At 33.8% G+C, this 15,687-nt stretch overlaps 1 pseudogene; it reads left to right on the forward strand.

Moving 5' to 3' along the window:
• The first annotated feature begins 3,373 nt into the window (after positions 1 to 3,373).
• Positions 3,374 to 14,436, forward strand: LOC116126542 (annotated as a pseudogene).
• Positions 14,437 to 15,687: the final 1,251 nt, after the last annotated feature.

Consider the following 15,687-nt stretch of genomic DNA (forward strand, 5'->3'; position numbering starts at 1 on the left):
AATAATCCAATCAACTCAAATTTTGTTTGTGAATGAATTTGATTCGCACACCTGTCAAAACCGTATTTAATTTAAGAATATTTCTTAAGCTATCAACTAATGGGAGGCTAAGAAAGACTTGCACTGTATCTATCCACTTGCAGATATGTAATCATTACATTAAGATCATATTAACGAGAAAAATTATTGAGAATCATACTAAATTATATTAAAGTGTAATATTTATGAAATATCACTACATATAGTTAAAATATCAAAACTAAAGTAATGTTATGTATACAAACTATTCCCTACATATTGATGTGATAACTTTTCATGTTTCACATATCATCTATCATAGTTACTAAGTTTATCTCTAATTCAAAATAACTTGATCACATTAAAACACATAATTTATATAAATGAGTTTGTATGAAAAGATGATTAGAGCGAATTGGTAATAGTATGGATAGGTGCAGTGGTTTCAGGATCAATTCTTCGTCTGAATATTCGCGATTTAAGTGAAGGGTGTGACAGTGGGTTGCTGCGTTAGTCTTCCCTGAAGATGATCGAGGTGCACGTAAGTTGGAACAAACACTTTAGTTACAAAAAAAAAAAAAAAAAAAAAGTTTGGATATGTAATATGATTCAAAAATTTTAAATAGGTATCACAGTTAAGTAGCCGTAGAATAGTATTATTGCCAAATTGAAATTAATTGGTAATGGATGATTCTAATGAAGATGAGGCTGACTTAAGAGATATTGGGGCCGGCATAGTGATGCGGAACACGATTAAAAGGCTTTAAATCATATTATGGATTTACCTCATAATATTGGCTCCTACTATTCCCATTATCAACCACTCTAAACATTACTTACACCTGAAAATTCATTATTGAATTCAGTATATTATATTCAAGAATCAACGCCCCTGTTGCTGGCCAAATTTTGACAAACAAAATTAATGCCAGCGCAGCGCAAACATGTTAGGAGGAGTGCTGCATCATAACTATAACCAAATTCAATCAACTTTTGTTCCAATATTCAATGCCGGCCCAACCTTGGACGCACAAATTCCCCACAAACTAATCGGATATGAAATAACTTTAGTATGGTCCAAAGTAGATAATTTAAAGAGTTTTGGTGAGTAATGATCAGGAAAAAAAATGTCGGTGGTGTGGGATCGTATCGATGCTAGAATCGGAAATGGAATACAAATTTAAATAATAAAGGGTGCGTTTGACTCCCTATTTCTATCCATATTCCCAATCGTATTTCGTAAATATTGTTTGGTATATTCTTCCAGAAATATTACTAGATTTTTTTAATTATTTTTAGACCCTTTAAGTTTATTAATTTCATTAAATACCTTCAGAAAAAAAAAATTTAAAAATTAACAAAAACACTCCCATCAACCTATACTTGCCAGATTCCAACAACCATCGGTGGTAGCCGGAATTTATACAACAGCCTAGACCACGATCAGAATTGGCCGGTAGTTCACCGATCTGGCTTTTTTCGGCCAGATCTGGCAGTAGAAATGGCCGTCATTGACCGAAAACGACGGCCAAAGATGGACTTCTTTGACCTTTTTCGGCCGTTGACGGCCACATCTGGCCGTAGATCTGGCCTTTTCCGGCCAGATCCTTGGTGGATCTGGCCAGAAAAGGCCATAGCGATGCGTTACAACACAGATCCGACAGGTCTGTATCGTAACGCAATTTTTCAGCCAGATTTCGATGGTGGTAGCTGGAATCTGGCACTGCGGGTGATGGAGGTGTTTTTTTCATTTTACAAAAATTTTATATATTGGGGTATTTAATTAAATTAGCAAACCTAGGGGTTTTTTTTTAGAAATTTTTAAATTTTACCTCGTAATACTCCCCTATTCAACTACCTAATATTATTCCCAAAATCCTATCCAAAATAATAAACCAAAATCCTATATAATATTATTCCCAAAATCTTATCCAAAATAATAAACTAAACGCACCTAAAGTAGTATTTTAAAAGTCTGTAAGTGAAAAAAAATGTCATTAAAACATTATTCATGAGGGAAAAAGTCATTTACTTGAATTATAATGTCACATAATAAATGTGAATGGAGTGGGATGTGATGACATTCAAAATGATACCAAATAAGTAAAGATTTGGATGGTCTCACGTTTTTATTTCTTTTCCGTTTTTGAATTTGGACAGTGACAGCCCATAACCATCCCGGGCTAATCACCAAGTTGGCAGATAACTTGGAAAATGTCAAAAAGGTACCTGCCTCATTCATTCATGCTTGGGGGGGGGGGGGGGGGCAAACCAAATTAATAAACAAGAAACTGCCGAAGATGAGGTTTGAATATCAAGAGTTGGTGGGGTCTGGACCTGTGCATGTCGTGACTTTGAAGCTTTTTTTTTTTTTTTTTGGAAAAATCTTAACTTTAGAATTTAATAAAGAAAAAAGAAAAAAGAAAAATCCAAGATTGGTTCATTATATAAAGGAACGAGGCGCCGAAACTTGTGCAAATGTGAAGGGTGGTCTGGTCAGTCATGCCTTCAGCCCTTGACTATTTGGCTTGGCTGTCACTCTCCATTCTTGTCACCGGCTGCACCCGGTTTAACCTTTTTTTTTTTTTCCTCACCAGAAATCCAGAATAATGACAAATTATGGTTTGGATATGAAATATGGGCAGGTAAGTAGGTAACAGTCTTGATCAATGTAATTTCATGCTTATTTTATGTACAGACACGTTGACTTCCGCATTGTTAAATGGTAATTTTAATTTAACGGTTCACTGTCTTTTGAATTTGTTAATTTTTGTATAATAAATATATTAATGTGAAATTATACATTTTATTTTTATAATTTTTTTTCCCATTGCATATCATATTAATCTATATAACATTATTTAAAAAAATTATCGTATCACATATAATTAATTTAATAAATATTATCAATAAAAGTGTAAGCTTTATTTAGTAATATGTTATATATTTTTTGATAAATTATTATGGAAATAATATAATTTTAAAAGGGAATCTGAATATATGATCATTACTATGAAATGGAAATAGGAATTTAATTTTTCTTAAAAAGCTCCGATTTAGATTTCTAAATATACCATACTCTTATAAATTAAACTCTATTCAAAGTTTTTAAAGTATAGATAAATTAATGAATAAAATTAAATACCCAAGTATTTAATTAATCAAACATGGTAAAAGTAAATAATGGATGATCAAAATAAAATAATAATAATAATTAGACAGTGGAACACAGTTATTAGTTATTACACCACTAAGACTTAAAAATGAAGAAAAAGCCGGTTTAGTCATTAACCGGTCGTTTTACGCGGATAATACGACCTTGCCAGAAACAATACACAGAGCGTGTAGCCTGTAGGGTATTTGTGATTCTATTGTCCTATTGCGGAACTTCCAAATATAACTCCTTTCTTTCCTTCTCTGTGTTTCATAATGTAGAAAAATCCATTATAAATTAGCGTGAAATATGTTCTAAACAACTCCCATTCATCTCCAAACTCATTTTACGTTGCGGATACTCATGGCTATGATGAGGTTCCTTCTCTGTATTTTCATTCACATTGGTCTGTTTTCAACCTTCTGTTTCGCTGCTGACCCCTCTGTCAACTACGTTTTCAAAGTCTCTTACATAACTGCCTCGCCTTTGGGTGTTCCTCAACAGGTTCATTCTCTTAACTGGCTTTGTAGAACAAAGCTTTTTTCCTACGCAAGGAGCTAGATCGATCATTTGTCGCCTCCTCATTGCGGCTAAGGTTTATTGGATATGGAGGGAGAGAAATATGAGTTTATTTAAAGGTGAGAAGCATAATATCCAGTGGGTTGAGCTTCAAATCATGTCAATTGTTAGGTTCAGGTTGGTTAGTCTTACTTCAGAAACACTACTGTCACAACTGGAGGCTATCCCTATCCCAATGGTACTCATGCTACTTAGCCAAGGTATAAGTCCAAGCTCAAGTCACAGAGAGAGATGCTCACAAGATGGAGAGACCACGAAGTGAAACAAAGCCGTGAGGGTCTAAAGGAGGCATGGCTAGAAGGACCCATAGCGAATAATACCTTGGACATGTCTGGCACATGGGGAAGCCCTTGAGCCCAAAGGTGGCAAGATAGATGATAGCCCCGATCATGACAATTCGCAGGTCTGTATTTTGGAGGAATAGGGTATCTCTAGATTTTGCATTGTGAGAATTATAAGACGACTCGTGTACCCTATAGTAAAGGTTTGTGTTGTTCTTGGTAAGTTCTGATGTCAGCCTTTTGGGAGCCTAGGGGTTTTGGTGAGGCTGGTAGGTTATGTGGGAGATGTTATGTTAGTCTTAGGGTTGTTTTTGAGGTTTTGTTGATTGTTGCCAAAGTGCTCCTTCTTTGGTTGCTTGTTGCCTTTGCTGATGGTTTCTTCTTTTTTTGCTTGCTGCCATGCCTTGTTACAGTGGTTGGAGAGGGATGTAGATTGGGTGGGTTTTTGCCATGGCTGGGTGGCTTTCTTTGGTTGGTTTCAATTGTTGTGGTGGTTTGGAGAGCCTTGGGCTGGTGTGTGGTTGCTGTTGTCCTGCTTTCCTAGGTGTTGTTTTTTCTGTCCTGGGCGATTGGGGTATCAAAAAAAAAAAAAAAAAAATCTTGAAGTGTAGTGATGGTTCTTTGCCACATTAGCTAATATTCACTCGTCTTCATCACATTAATTAGCTGACATTATCAATTAATCTTGAGTTTTGGCTGATGGTTCTCTACAGCTCTCTTGCTGTTCAAGTTTTTTTTATTGTTTTTGTGGTAGAGTCTTTTTCTGCTTGGTTTGTTTCTAGGTTTGTGTATAGGCTTTTGGGCTCCGAGTGTGAGCTGTTTTGTAAAGGATTGTACATCCTTACTTCTCTTGTTCTCTTGAGCTTTCTGGTTCCTTGGCTTTTTCTCCTAGGGTCAAGGTGCTAGGGAGTTTTCTCCCTTTTTAGGTGTAAATTCATTATTTTTTATAAATTACTATCCAAAAAAAAAAAAAAAAACTCAACTCCAACTGGTGAGCAGGGCGACGTCTATCGATAGGGTGGTAAGGTGTAAGGCTAGCAACCACCATCTGGTGAACTGCTGCCACCTAGCCACTACACCACCTATAACTCCTTCATTTTTCCTTCTTTTGTTTCTTATATTCTTCTTCCTTTCTTTTTTGTTCTCCTTCCTTCTTTTATTTCTTCTCTCCTTCTCTCCATGGTCGCTTGGCCCTCGCAGCAGCTAGAATTTTGCGGCCGCGTGGGCCTCATGGCGGTTAGATTTTGGTTGCCTCGTGGCAACTGGATTTTCCCACCACAAAGCCCTCACGTGGTGGCCAAATCTGGCCACCTCGAGGGGTAAGAAGTGGCCATTTGGCTATTGCTTTAGCCCACGCCAAGGCCAAATCTGGTTGCCACAAGGCCTCCATGCGATGCCGAAGAAGAGATTAGGTTTGGTTAAGGGTTAGGGAGGAAAGAGAAGCATGGTTCTGTTAGGGAGAGAAATGGAGGCTATGGTGAGGGAGAGAGAAGAAGTGGCAAAAGAGAAAGAGTTTTAGAGAAATAGGGATTGTGAGAGAAATTTAGATGTGAAGAGTTATTTTAAAATTTTTATTTTCATTTCAGATATAACCCAAATTTAAATGACCACTCTACCTTTTGACCATTATATTAACAATTTTTTTTATTATTATGAATATAAATTTTGTATTTACGAACCAGAGTGAAAACTAGCTATTTTCATAATTTGTAAGACATTCGGCAGGAACAGTCTTGTACTGAACTCTTTATTCAATTAATTTCTATTTAACAATATCATTGGGTCCTAATGGATGGATACGTTGTAATGCCCAGACACTCATGGATAAATGAGCTGGCAGCCTTGGAAGTGGCGTAGTGAGTAGGCGTTAGCATACCTGGAACTTTGTGATTAAAAAATTAATTTCAATGTGACTTTAAAGTTAAAATGGTTTTGGATGCAGCTAATGGGTGCTTATTTGATGGTCTTCTATTCATTTTCTTTTTACAATATTATATATATTTGTTGTCTTTGTGATTTTTATTATATTTATTCTTTATGCCTTTCAACTTTATCTTTTCTCGTTTTATCTCTCTAATCACTCTGTTCAATTTTGAGGTTCAGAGATTGTCCAAAAAAAAAAAAAAAAATAGTTTTCAAACCTAAGAATGGTAAATGTAAAGATGGTACATGATTTAGTTACTAAAATTATAATAAGCTTTAAAATCAATATACAGTTTTACAAACACCTCTCACTAATCACATGTACTTTGTAATTGACTTGATTAGACAGGACTTATTGTTATAGATGAGATTCATACAAACTGATCAATAATAAGTTGATACGTCATATTTATAAAATAAAATTAATGAGAATGTTTGTGAATATAATATTACTCTTTAAAGATACTAAGCCAATAACAGGAATTCTACATTTTTTAAATCCAATAAGATTTGATTAACAACTTGGATGCACGACATATACATCTTTACTATGATCCTCCATTCATTAATTGACAATTATAAGCAGAACAACTCTTCATTGTTAATTAAAACCAATAATTCGACCTACCAGTTATAAATATATGGACAATATCATCTGCAGACTGCAAAAGGTCTTTTGTTTGGCACTCAAAGTAGAACATAATCACAATTTACGAGGTAATGGAGATATTAAATATTAATTGTGTAAAATTATATTATTGTTATCACGTTGAAGTAAAAGTTTGGTGTCGTGGAACATGCATAGACGAAGTACAGTACGGAGAACTGAATTGATCAACCCAATGAATTCAAAAGAGAAAATATAGTCAGGGAAGCATTAATGGTTGTTAGATGAAGCATAAGCAAAGCTGACAACGTTGATCGTCGGATCACATGCAATAACATTTCCCAAGTAAAGGAGGCTTTTATTTGCAGCTTTACGAAGAGTAATTTTACGATAACTTCATTTTCTATAAATTTTTTTTCACAATTTTGATATAATAATTTATAATTAATAACGAAATTCAAGTAAGACCTATCATAAATTAACTATTATGAACTGTTATATTAGGATTGTGAGAAAAAACTATCAATGCAATATATGAAAGTCTCATAAAATTTCATTTTTGTATGGAGCATTGTATGAATCTCTTGAAACAAACTTATTTCTATTGATTTGATAATCCTTTTAAGACATGATCATATTAGCGAGAATAATTATTGAGAATGATATTAAATTACATTAAGAATAATAGTTTTGAAAAATCATTACATATAGTTAAAATATCACAACTAAAGTATGCTACTTATCAACACTATTCCCTACAAACTGATGTGATAAACTTGCATTTTTGACATATCATTTATCTTAATTATTACATTTATCTCTAATTCAAATAATTTGATTACATTAAAACACGTATTTATATAAATGAGTTTGTATGAAAAGATGGTTAAGACGAATTAGAGATAGTATGGATTGACGCACGGCCTCATATTTGATTCTCTATCTGAGCATTCACGATTTAAGGGATGACGTGACAGTAGGTGTTACGCTAGTCTTTTTTGCATGTGTTGCTAGCTAGCAAATTAATGCCAACCTAAACATATAAGCATATATTACATATACAATATTTCTCATCAAGTTCATACAATTTGATATCAAAATATAATTGATTGATTTAAATTAAAAATAAATTTACTCAATCATCTTTTGTCGCATCAAGTTGTATGAGAAAATTGCATGTGTAATATATTACTCTGCATACCTACCCTAGATCCTTCCTCTCATGATGCCGCCCAAACCTTTGACTCACGAATTCCCCACAAGAAGTCATTTAAAGTTGACTTTTCAAATGCACATGGGAATGAAATATATATATATAAACTTTAGTATGCTCCAAAGGCCAAAGTGGATTAATTATAAATATAGAATTACTTGTCTCTTATACACGTCAAGACGAGAGAAAAGTTCTTAACATATTAGAATTAAAGAGTAATGTTACAGTTATCAAATGTAACACATCAAATTTATGTACCAAATGACGTGACGTAACCTGACCATCGATTAATATTAATTCATAATTAATTGACGTCAGGATTACACATGTCATTCGATCGCTCCTTTTGGTAACGTATTATTTTCTAAAATTAAAATTTCACCCTTAATTACACGTGTCAAATCAACAATTATATATTATATATATATATATTATTTTATAAAATTAAAATTTCATCCTTAATTACACGTGTCAAACAACAATTAATATATATATATATGTGGTGTGTGTGTGTGTGTGTGTGTGTGTGTGTGGTGTGTCGCGTGTGTATCGCGTGCGTAAATTATGACATTATATATATAACAATTTAAAAACAAGAAAATGAACAAGAAATCGAATGTTTAGAATATCCAGATTGGTGTGATCTTGGAGATGTGCATGTGGGTGAGCTTGAATTTTTTTTGGTAACTGGATTATAATTCAGAGTTGGTGTGGTCTGGAGGTTTGCATGTGCGTGAGCTTGAACTTTTTTTTTTTTTTTTTTGTAATTGGGGTGTTCGAGATAGCTTACGTGTATCTCAATTAATTTTTAGTGCCTATTAACACTTAACAACCTAAACACTTTACAGACCTAAATAACCAAATATTTGATAAATAACCTCAAAATTTGAACCCAAAACTAAAAAGAACAAACCTCTTTAAAATCTCTTTTTTTCGTGAGCCTGAACTTTAAAGCCTTTTTATTTTAATTTTTATTTTTTTTCCCCTCTGGAAATTATTAATTTAATAAAGAAAAGGGGAAACCCAAGATTGATTCATAATTAAAAGTACGAGGTACAGAACTTGGCATGTGAAGGGTGGCGCATTGTCTATGGGTACCATCTCGGTCACTCTCTATTATTTTCCAATTTTCTCAATGTCACCGGCTGCACCCGTTTAAGCTTTTTTTGTCACCCAATAATGACATTAGTGTTTGGATTTGAAATATGGCAGGTAACAATCCTAATAATGTAATTTCATGCTATTTGTATTGTTTATTATAATTTAAATCATAAGTAGACTTAAGGAGTAATTAATAAATTCAATTGTTATTGAAAATAAATTATAAGATAAGGTAAGTAAATATTATAACGATTTTTAAAATATCCTAAAAGAATAAACTAAATATTAGTTAACTATTAAAGTAATAACATGTTTTTCTACCTTTTGCATGTGTTGCTAGCTAGCAAAATTAATGCCAACCTAAACATTTTAGGAGGTGTATGCATTAGTATAAGCATAATATTACATTAATATTTCTCATCAAGTTCATACAATTTGATGTCAAAATATAATTGATTGATTTTAAATTAAAAATAAATTTTTACTCAATCATCTTTTGTCGCATCAAATTGTATGAGAAAAGTTGCATGTGTAATATTATTCTCTTAGCATACCTACCCTAGAATCCTTCCTCTCATGATGCCGGCCCAACCTTGGACTCACGAATTCCACAAACAAGTCATTTAGAAGTTGATTTTTCAAATGCACATGGAGAATGAAATATATATATAACTTTATATTGCTCCAAAGGCCAAAGTGGATTAATTAATAGTAAATATAGAATTACTGTCTCTTATACACTCAAGACGAGAGAAAAGTTCTTAACATACTAGAATTAAAGAGTAATGTTACAGTTATCAAAAGTAACACACCAATTTATGTACTAAATGACGTGACGTAATCCTGACCATCGATTAATATTAATTCATAATTAATCGACGTCAGGATTGCACTATGTCATTCGATGCGCTCCTTTTGATAACTGTATTATTTTCTAAAATTAAAATTTCACCCTTAATTACACGTGTCAATCACAATATATATATATATATATATATATATATATATAATATATATATATATATATTATATATATATAATATATATATATATGTGTGGTGTGTGTGTGTGTGTATGTGTGTGCGCGCGCGAGTGCATAAATTAATTACATTATATCTATATATGTGTGTGTGTGTGTGTGTGTGTGTGTGTGTGCCGCGTGTGTATGCGAGTGCGTAAATTAATGACATTATATATATAACAATTAATAACAAAAATGAACAAGAAATCGAATGTTTAGATATCCAGTTGGTGTGATCTTGGAGATGTGCATGTGCGTGAGCTTGAATTTTTTTGGTAACTGGATATATAATTCAGAGTTGGTGTGGTCTTGGAGGTTTGCATGTGCGTGAGCTTGAACTTTTTTTTTTTTTTTTTGTAATAGAGATGTTCGAGTTAGCTTACGTGTATTTCAACTAATTTTTAGTGTCTATTGAACACTTTACAAACTTAAACACTTTACAAACCTAAATAACCAAATATTTGGTGAATAATCTCAAATTTAACCCAAAAACTTAAAAAGAACAACCTCTTTAAAATCCCTTTGTTGGGTGAGCCTGAACTTTAAAGCCTTTTTATTTTTATTTTTATTTTTTTGCCCCTCTGAAAATTAATTAATTTAATAAAGAAAGGGAAACCCAAGATGATTCATTATTAAAGATACGAGGTACAGAACTTGTCCAATGTAAGGGTGGCGCATTGTCTATGGGTACCAGTCTGTCCACTCTCTATATTTTCCAATTTTCTCAATGTCACCGGCTGCACCCGGTTTAAGCTTTTTTTGTCACCCGAATAATGGCAAATTAGGTTTGGATTTGAAATATGGGCACGTAACAATCCTAATAATGTAATTTCATGCTCATTTGTATTGTTCAATAAAGTATAAGGTTTATTTTATTTTATGTATAGATACGTTGAATTCTTTCAGGTTGTATATTGTTAAAGTTATTTTTTCAACGGTTTAGAGTCATTTTTCTATTTCTTATCCATGCACATCATATATTTAAAAAATCATCTATTACGTCTAATTATTTAATATCATTATCAATAGTATGTTAAACTTGCCAAATATACAAGAAGAAGCCGCGTGCAGGGTATTTGTATTTTATTATTCTGTTGTCTTCTTGAGAACTTAAAACTTCCAATACTTCAAGAAGAAGCCGCTCTATCTTTCTTGATTATACTAGTCTTATTCATTCCTCTTACTTACTTCTCTTACTCACTTAATGGGGAAAGTGAGTAAGACTCACTTATGGGAAGAATGAGTAATGTGAGAATCATATACTAGCCTTACTCACTTCTCCCATAAGTGAGTAAGAGAAGTAGTAAGAGGAGTGAGTAAGGCTAGCATTTTTTATCTTTCTTATGTGAAAAAAATCCTTATAATTAGTGTGAATATGTTCTAAACAACTCCCATTCATCTCCAAACTCATTTACGTTGCGTATACTCGGCTCTGATGGGTCCCTTCTCTGTATTTTCATGCACATTGTTTTATTTTCAACCCTCTGTTTCGCTCCGACCCCTATGTCAACTACGTTTTAAAAGTCTCTTACATCACTGCCTCGCCTTTGGGTGTTCCTCACGGTTCATTCTCTTACTGGCTTTGAGAACAAGTTTTTTTTTTTTAATTATTTTTTATCTGGGTTTTTGTTGGGTTGACGCTACACTGATAAAAATGGTACCTTGGTCATGGTTTTTTAACTTATTTTGTATCTGGTTTTGGTCTTGGTTCTACTGGAAATAACAGTGTGAATTTTTTTTTTTTTCCCTCTACGTGGGTATTGACGATTTTCAGTGTGGTTTTGAAAGATTTGAGCTTTATGTTGAATATGGTGTTGTTTAAGGGTGGTTGTAGATTAAAGGCACAGCTTGTTCTGACTTTTTACTCGCTTTGATACTAATTTTCCATTTGCACCATAAACGAGATTTAAGGGCCTGTGAATAGCTTAAGGTCTTAAATGTCAGTTTGAGTTGATTATGTTCTTCATATTTTTTTGTTCTAAAGATCATTTTTCAGTACTTGAGCTGATAGGGACTTTCGGATTATGGAGAGAAAATTTTCTTTATTTTATTTGTTGTTATTGCTGTTGAATTAAATTTTGGGTTGGCGTAGTTAATGTGTGAAGGACTTAAATATTTCACTTCAGATTTGTTAAAGAATTTTTGTGCATTTTTATTTTTCTCTGTTTGAACCCAAAATAACTCTATGTAATAATTTGAAAAAGTAGTTGAACTAAGTAGTGCATTTGTTTTTCCTAAAGCATGTAGGCATAGTTGAACTAGTAGTGCTTTTGTTTTTCTAAAGCATGTAGGCATGTTAATTCTCTCTAGTTTTTTTTCCCAGTACAAAGTTTATCGGGTCTGAATTAGGATTTTGATGGTTTGAGTTGTACAAAATTTGAATTAGTTGTATTGTTACTAAAGGTAAATAGCTTTTGATTGCAGGTTATAGCAGTTAATGATAAGTTTCCTGGCCCCCCTAGCAATCAATGTTGTTATTGAGGTGACGAATGAATTGGATGAAGATCTCCTAATGACTGGTAGGTTAAGCCAAACTTTTTTTTTTTCTCATATATATTATAAGGACTTCAAATCTATCTCTACCTCCTCTTTCCCTGCTTTTTCTTTGGGTCACTTTGAGAAAAATGAGTTTGATGGTTGACAGGCCTGGGATCCAAATGCGCGTAATTCATGGCAGGATGTGTTCTTGGAACAAATTGTCCAATCCCACCAAAATGGAATTGGACTTATCAGTTCCAGGCCAGGACCAGATTGGGAGCTTTTTCTACTACCCATCACTTAATCTTCAAGAGCATCTGGTGGCTTTGGTGGCATTTATTAACAATAGGGCAATCATTGCAATTCCATTTGCACCGCCAGATGGAGATATTGTTATTCTGATCGTGACTGGTATACCCGAAACCATACGGTTAGTACTTTATTTTAGGGTTGATACATTATGTATTTCACAACATTGAAGGAGTGATTGCAGCTTATCTCTAATATTGGTCTCTTTCTTGATGTTAGGCACTGAGGAAAGATCTGGACTCAGGGAAGGACCTGGGATGCCAGATGGAGTTCTCATTAACGGGAAGGGACCTTGCCGATACAATACCACCCTTGTTCCCGATGGCATTGAATATGAAACTATTAATGTAGAGCCAGGTAATATAGTTTTGGCATTTATATTTGTTCAACCATTTTTCTTCATCCAGTTGTAATGACTTTGCTTTGTGCTGCAAGACACCTGCGTTCTTATTAGTTTGATAAAACCATGCCTCATCCTCGGTTACTAGTTCTTTCTTTATTTTTATTTGTGGTTTTCTTTGAATACTTAAGTTTCTTGGCCATGAAGTTTCTTTTACATACGCTGAATGCAAGTACTGGAAACTGGTGCTGATTGTGGTCATGCTGTCACTAATTATAATGGAAAATACTTTGAACTTTTCGAATTTAATTGACAGTGGTATAATGTTGTGCGGAAAAACTTATCGAATGCGTGTGCATAATGTGGGACTTCAACTAGTTTGAACTTCAGAATTCAGAATCATAATCTGCTTCTTGTCGAAACAGAGGGATATTACACAGTGCAGCAAATTATACCAGCTTTGAATTCATGTGGGTCATCGTATTCGTTCTTTCAATGATCAGAATGCACCTTCTGATTATACATTGTGGCCAGTGCTAGATTTGTGAATGAATCAGTTTGGCAAAGTGCTGGAGTTGCCATCTTGCACACTCCAATTCAAAAGGTCCAGCACTGGTCCTTTGCCGGAAGCGCCTAGTGACATTATAACACATGGTCAGCATGACCCAGCCAAGGTCTATCAGGTTTGTTTCTAATTTGAAGACTTTTACTATATAATACATTCTTTTTGCTTTTTCTACGATATGTGGCATTTGTCTGTTTACCACTATGGTTTTCTGTGTGAATATGTTGCTTAAATTGACTAATTTGTTTGTACTTTTTATAAGGACCCCTTACCCTTCATTTTGTCTTAAAACTGGATATTTTATACAAAATTTATGATATTAATAGGTTTTATCAGTCTATATTAATTTCAAATTTTTGTGTTGACAGCAAAATACAACTGCTAGTGGAGCTCGTCCAATGCGCAGGATCTTCCATTATGGTTCATCAATGTGACTGATACTTATGTTATAAGGAGTTTGCCACCAACAACGATTGACGGAAACTCGTGGCTACATGAATGGGATTTCCTCCTCAAACCTGATCTACCAATCAGGCTTGCTGACAAGCACAATGTGAAGGACTTAAAACTAGATTTTCCAGCTAAGCCTCTGATAGAACTCTACGTAGACAGATCTGTCTTAATGCTACATACAGGGATTTGTAGAAGTTATTTTGCAAAATAATGACACCAGAATGCAGAGCTTTCACATAGATGGTTATTCTTTTTTGTGTTGGGTAAATTTTTTATATTGTTTAAGAAATTCGCTTATCCATCTTTCCAAATTGTTCAGAATTTCAACTATCATAATTTTGCTGACTGCAGGATGGACTTTGGTATATGGTCAGAAAGCAATAGAAATAGTTAAACAGTGGATGCGATTTTTCGTTGCAAACAAGGTTGGTATCTTGCACCTACATTTGGAATTGTATTTCAAGAACCATTTGTCTGCAATTACTATGAATTTTTAAGACATTTAGTTTGCATATCAAAAGCTCATTTTCTTATTCTGAAAGAAAAATCAGATGGATTTTTGGCATGGAAAATGAGAAGTCTTTTGAAATGGTAATTGAACAACCATATAATTCCTCTCATTTTTTCTTCTGTTAGTGTTATCCGGGTGGTGGACAGCAATCCTTCTCTCTTGATAATGTTGGAGTATGGAATCTTAGAGTAGAAAACCTGGATCGCTGTATCTCGGCCAAGAAACATATATGAGAATTATTTCATCCTGAGGAAAATGGCGGGACGAGCTGTCCTCCTTAATTTTTATTTGGTGCCCTTCAAGCTTGCAGAAGTATCCGCCCCTTTCATTAATATCTTTTCCTTTTCCTTCTAACGACTATTAATTCACATCTAATGTTTGCTTTTGCATCTTTCAGACCGCAGAGTCATCAGCTGCACATCAATTATGATAGAGTATCAAAGATGGTCCTTACTTTTGTTTTGGCACTCTCTGTTGGACATTTTGATAAACTCTCATGCGGATGGTGAGTTCGTTAGCGTAGCGCTTGTTCCGGTTCGGTTGTAGGCAGGTTTAACAGTGAGTTTTTGTTTAGATTAGGTTTAGAGATTCTTTCCTTGGTGTTAAATGACATTTATTTTAAGGTTATTGCGGATCCATCATTCTTATAAGTTACATGCCAATTCTCAATATCATTTTTTGTACCTTTATTTACCTATTATGTTTCATTTCATCTCTAAACTTCTTTTTCTTTTTAATCTCTATATATCACTTTGTGAATGTTTAAACTGGCAAGAGGTCCGATTCGTATGGTTTCTACTGCTAGTGCTTTTAACCCTAGAGGGTTCTTTTATTCTAGCTTAAAATGCGCATGCTTCTGAATCTTCTCTGGTCATCCCCACTACATACTAAGAACACTTTTCCTGCATCCGACTCTCCCAACCAATGAATCTAGCACTCTCTCCTTATAGCAGGTAATATTATTTACTTAAATATGGTCACAGTTCAGTTGTCGATTTAATTGTTTCCATTTCATGTGTTAAGCAAGTGATATCTCGCTGGAGTATGAATATGCGATCTGCATGCCTACACATCTGAATTGAGATCAAATGTGCAACTAAGATGGATGGAGTGTGATAGATGATTAGTAACGAT

This window comes from Pistacia vera, unplaced genomic scaffold (assembly GCF_008641045.1).
Source record: "Pistacia vera cultivar Batoury unplaced genomic scaffold, PisVer_v2 Contig180, whole genome shotgun sequence".
NCBI lineage: Eukaryota > Viridiplantae > Streptophyta > Magnoliopsida > Sapindales > Anacardiaceae > Pistacia > Pistacia vera.